The sequence below is a fragment of the Symsagittifera roscoffensis genome, chromosome 1 (genome assembly GCF_963678635.1).
Source record: "Symsagittifera roscoffensis chromosome 1, txSymRosc1.1, whole genome shotgun sequence".
NCBI classification, from domain to species: Eukaryota; Metazoa; Xenacoelomorpha; order Acoela; family Convolutidae; genus Symsagittifera; species Symsagittifera roscoffensis.
Genome location: NC_087062.1, coordinates 70,168,403 through 70,174,402, shown reverse-complemented (window position 1 = coordinate 70,174,402; position 6,000 = coordinate 70,168,403). Strand labels below are relative to the sequence as shown.

General features: G+C 31.7%; 1 protein-coding gene across 1 annotated transcript in view; it reads left to right on the top strand.

Moving 5' to 3' along the window:
* The first annotated feature begins 759 nt into the window (after positions 1 to 759).
* The window catches only part of LOC134839597 (voltage-dependent calcium channel subunit alpha-2/delta-2-like), a 28,346-nt gene continuing 23,105 nt past the window's right edge, over positions 760 to 6,000 (top strand). Inside the window, exon 1 of the mRNA XM_063855205.1 lies at positions 760 to 823. The gene's annotated coding sequence lies outside the window, so the exon portion shown is untranslated. The remainder of the gene's footprint in view (positions 824 to 6,000) is intronic.

Below are 6,000 nucleotides of genomic sequence, written 5' to 3'. Positions count from 1 at the left end.
GTAGAATTTGAGGTAGAATATGGGTTTATTTTCTTGTTTTTTTTTTCATGTTTTTGCTTTTTTGCTGCTAACTATGACTGTTTTGCTGCCAACACTCTTTTTCCAATTTTGTTTCTCATTTGCTTAAGCGTCTTTACTTTACACGCAAGAGGTATAATAGAAAATCATTAAAATGTTCGGAAAACTCTATGGGCCGTAGATCTATCTAACGTTTTTCCCCCAATGAGCTGTTTTTCAAAAATAACTAGGACTGGAATGTATCAGATTTTTAATCAAAACTATTCGTGAATAGAAACGTAGTAACAGGAAAGTATTACATCGGATAAACCTATCTTGAAAAAAAAGCGCGCAGAGATGGGTAATTTTTCTGATTTTCAATTTTATTTTGTTGTTAATTTTATAAAAATTACTTTCATTGGCTTTCTGTCTAATACTTGTACGATATTTAACTTTTTTAGACTTTTTGTGATTGTGGTTATAAGTTTGTTTCTGCGTATTTCCCCACGTTCCAGGTTGAGTTATTTTATTGAGTGAAGCTATTCTTTTTCTACACAAGTTCGGTTTGCTTTGCTCCTATAACTTTTTAGTAATACCACTATTGCAACCTAAACAAGTCAAGCTTTGATAATAATGAAGCTAGAGGTGCATTGAGAGCGCGTCCCGTGTCCCTCTCAAACTATTCATTGCAATGGCAGGGGATCGAACGCGTGATTCGACGATCTATGAGAGAACGCCTTACCACTATGTTAAATGTCTCTTTATGTCATCAACTGCAGCCAAACTTCTCAAAAATCGGTTGGTGTTTGATGCTGACTGTATTCAAGTACGTACTATTATTTTTTCTAAGAAACTCTTAAAAAATTTTGATCTTATTTTTCGTGTTGGCATTCTAAAAGAAAAAGCTAATTTGAGCTTTTTCTCAATTGAAAAAAGAACATTTACAAAAATTTTTTTTTCAGTTTTTTTAATTAAAAACAAATCTAAAAGAATTATAGCTGCTCATGGTTACTGGGCATACAACCAAATTACCTAACATAAAAGCGAAAACAATTATACAGTTTCATTTAATTGCTGGCTTATCTCATTCCTTGCAAAAGATTTTTTTTAGCTGTTTTTTGTCAAAAAATTTCCTGAACGCAAATTATAAGTCGAATTTTTGCTACAAGTTTCCATCTATAAAAGTAAAAAAAGAAAATCCATCCCTTTAAACCATTGATTCTAATTGAGCTTGGTTAAAATTTCAATAGTTCAGCGTTCAATAGTTATCCTAAAAAACTTGAACCAATAGAGAATTTAGACGTTTAAATTACTATGACATGAAAGAGATAGTTTTTCTCAATTGAAAAAAAAAACACTGAAAATTACTGCTTGGATTGTTTTTTTTTGCTATGCAAATTTCCGAACTTCTAATTAAGGGTTTTTGACATTTTTTAAACTGTTTTCAATGTATTCTAAAATATCTTTATGTGTGATCGTTTGGTATAAAGATAAGATGCAATTATTCTGCAAAAATTCACGCTCTATATGTTGGATTAAAATTTTTTGCAAATTAACATTCTGCCCGGGTTGACCAAAAATGCTAGTCATACAATTTTCTTATATAGAAAACGCTAGTCATAGAATTTTCAGAAAATAGCATGAAAGGTCTATGATTAGTGATATATCATAAATGGAAATTGTATGACTAGTCTTTTCTCATAAACAAAGAAAATGTTTTTTTTGTTTTGAATTAAATTCTTCAAACGTTTGGAATGTGTTCGTGACAAATGTCAAAAACAGAGTCACCAAATCTTTGTTCGTCTTGCATTTACAATGATTTAGAAACAACCTGAATTGTATAAGAGTTTTTTTTTACACAAATCAAACAGTGAAATTATCATACTTTTAAATGTTGGCAAAAAAAATTCAAAGATGATTATTCTCAAAATTCGAAATTCTAATATATCAGACATTGATAGCAGTTTTTAGCGTTTTTTGAAAAAAGGTATCCGGGGAAAGGAAAAAGTCTCATTTTTTGTGTATCCAGGACTACGTTAAGCACACAAAAAAAAAATTTGCATGCAAAAATAATTTCAAAGAAGTTTGTTTGAGTACAAAATTCGACTCGCGTTTAAAAAAAATTTTGGGGCAATTTCAAAAATTACTACATATGGAAGTTATATGATCCGCTTTTTTACAAAAAAAATTTCTTTTTTATTTAGTTCAATACACCGATTTTACGACAAAACAAGAAAAAACTCTCTGAAAATTTGATGAACACATTTTAGCAAAATGTGTGAAATTTGTATGATTTTTTTTTCATATACTTAGTTTATGGAATTGTATGACTAGCATTTTTGGTCTGTAGAGGTTAACTCGTATGAATTGAATTAAGGCCAGCAGTTTGGTCTTTTTAATACGAAAAAGACGCTATTTCCAGCTCTTTTTCACAATGGCGTGTGGAAAATGAAAAAAAAAACAAGAAATTTCATTACTATTTTCGTAAATACTTTTTTTATTTTTCTGGAGCAGTGTTTTGTCTTCAGCTTCAAAGGGCAGTAGCAACGTTCAAAGTCTTGCTCTGATATACGAGCAGCTTTTTCAAGACGTACAATATGTTTATTTCGTTTGATTTGCAACGCGTTGCTTCAACCCAGTGATAGTGTTAATAACAGTTTTGAGGGGTTCAACTTTTTAGAAATTTCATATCAGAAAACAATAGACAATATACAACGTTCAATCAAACATTTGATGGTAGTGTTTATTACAAATCACTGGGATACTATAGGCAAAAAAGTTTCAAGGATTTTTCTACAACTTCAGTTAATGAGAACACTAGAATTTTTTTTTTTTCGAAACATTTTCTGAAACAATTGATAGAAATCATCATCAGCTTTAAATGGAACCAAGACTGCTCGTATCAGGGCGAAGCCCTGATTGTTGCGACTGCCCATTAAGGTTTATGGAGCAGTAATATCATTAGAAAATTAAAAGTGATAAAACAAAATGAAAATTTTTTTTTCAAAATTTTTTTATTTTTTTAAATAAAAAATCATCCCCCACACGCCATATAAAGTACAAAAGGATAGATTTTGCTACTTGTAACAAATCAATTATGGCAAATAAGCTTCGTTAAAACAATTTGGAATGATTTTTAAGACGGATTAAATCTCCGCTTACGCGTTAATAGCGCGAAATATATCGCGCGTTAATTGTCCCAAATTGTCCAAAATGGCAATCTTTAAACCCCCATAACTTTACGAAAAGTGATCACAGGTGAAATATCTTTTCAAATTTGAGCTCAAGACAACAATATCTTTCGAAAGATAAAAAAAATTCCGTCAAAAATGGCTAGTTAAGTAGTCGAAATTTGTCTGAAGAAAAAAAACCCACCCCGAGCACAAATATTCCGTTACATTCGTATCGAAAGTCGGAACAAAAAGTAACACAAACACACTGAAACTTTTATTTCTTTTCGTCATGTGCATGTTGTTGTTCCGACTTTCGATACGAAAGTAACAGAATGTTTGTGCTCGGGGTGGGTTTTTTTTCTTCAGACAAAGTTCGACTTATTAACTAGCCATTTTTGACGGAATCTTTTTATATCATTCGAAAGGTATTGTCGTCCTGAGCTCAAATTTGAAAACATATTTCACCTATGACCACTTTTCGTAAAGTTATGGGGGTTTAGAGATTGCCATTTTGGACAATTTGGGACAATTAACGCGCGATATATTTCGCGCTATTAACGCGTAAGCGGAGATTTAATCCGTCTTAAAAATCATTCCAAATTGGTTTAACGAAGCTTATATGCCATAATTGATTTTTTAAAAGTAGCGAAATCTATCCTTTTGTACTTTATATGGCGTTTGGGGGGATGATTTTCATAAAAAATTTTAAATTTTAGAAAAAAAAATTTTTTCATTTTGTTTCATTTCATTGAATTTTTTAATGTTATTACTGCCCCATAAACCTCAAAGGGCAGTCGGGAAACTCAGGGCTTCGCCCTGATACGAGCAGTCTTGTTTCGCTATAGACTCAAATTTTAGAATTTATCATGTTTGAAACAATCAAAACAATTTTTAAATTTGAACCAGACTGCTCGTATCAGGGCGAACCCCTAAATGTTCCGACTGCCTTTTAAGGATTAGGGAGCAGCAGTAATAACATAAAAAAATGAAATGAAATGAAATAAAATGAATTTTTTTTTCAAAAATGTTTAATTTTTTTAAATAAAAAATCATCCCCCACACGCCATATAAAGTACAAAAGGATAGATTTCGCTACTTGTAACAAATCAATTATGGCAAATAAGCTTCGTTAAACCAATTTGGAATGATTTTTAAGACGGATTAAATCTCCGCTTACGCGTTAATAGCGCGAAATATATCACGCGTTAATTGTCCCAAATTGTCCAAAATGGCAATCTTTAAACCCCCATAACTTTACGAAAAGTGATCACAAGTGAAATATTTTTTCAAATTTGAGCTCAAGACAACAATATCTTTCGAAAGATAAAAAAAATTCCGTCAAAAATGGCTAGTTAAGTAGTCGAAATTTGTCTGAAGAAAAAAACCCACCCCGAGCACAAATATTCCGTTACATTCGTATCGAAAGTCGGAACAAAAAATAACGCAAACACAATGAAACTTTTGTTTCTTTTCGTCATGTGCATGTTGTTGTTCCGACTTTTCGATACGAAAGTAACGGATTGTTTGTGCTCGGGATGGGTTTTGTTTTCTTCAGACAAAGTTCGAGTTTTTAACTAGCCATTTTTGACGGAATCTTTTTATATCATTCGAAAGGTATTGTCGTCCTGAGCTCAAATTTGAAAAAATATTTCACCTGTGATCACTTGTCGAAAAGTTATGGGGGTTTAGAGATTGCCATTTTGTACAATTTGGGACAATTAACGCGCGATATATTTCGCGCTATCAACGCGTAAGCGGAGATTTAATCCGTCTTAAAAATCATTCGAAATTGGTTTAACGAAGCTTATATGCCATAATTGATTTTTTACAAGTAGCGAAATCTATCCTTTTGTACTTTATATGGCGTGTGGGGGGATGATTTTCATAAAAAATTTTAAATTTTAGAAAAAATTTTTTTTTCATTTTGTTTTATTTCATTGAATTTTTTAGTGTTATTACTGCTCCATAAACCTCAAAGGGCAGTCGGGAAACTCAGGGCTTCGCCCTGATACGAGCAGTCTTGTTTCGCTATAGACTCAAATTTTAGAATTTATCATGTTTGAAACAATCAAAACAATTTTTAAATTTGAACCAGACTGCTCGTATTAGGGCGAAGCCCTGAATGTTCCGACTGCCTTTTAAGGATTATGCAGCAGCAGTAATAACATAAAAAAATTAATTGAAATGAAATAAAATAAAAAATTTTTTTTCAAAAATTTTTAATTTTTTTTAAATAAAAAATCATCCCCCACACGCCATATAAATTACAAAAGGATAGATTTCGCTACTTGTAACAAATCAATTATGGCAAATAAGCTTCGTTAAACCAATTTGGAATTTTTTTTATGACGGATTAAATCTCCGCTTACTTGTTAATAGCGCGAAATATATCGCGCGTTTATTGTCCCAAATTGTCCAAAATGGCAATCTTTAAACCCCCATAACTTTACGAAAAGTGATCACAAGTGAAATATTTTTTCAAATTTGAGCTCAAGACAACAATATCTTTCGAAAGATAAAAAAAATTCCGTCAAAAATGGCTAGTTAAGTAGTCGAAATTTGTCTGAAGAAAAAAACCCACCCCGAGCACAAATATTCCGTTACATTCGTATCGAAAGTCGGAACAAAAAATAACGCAAACACAATAAAACTTTTGTTTCTTTTCGTCATGTGCATGTTGTTGTTCCGACTTTTCGATACGAAAGTAACGGATTGTTTGTGCTCGGGATGGGTTTTGTTTTCTTCAGACAAAGTTCGAGTTTTTAACTAGCCATTTTTGACGGAATCTTTTTATATCATTCGAAAGTTATTGTCGTCCTGAGCTCAAATT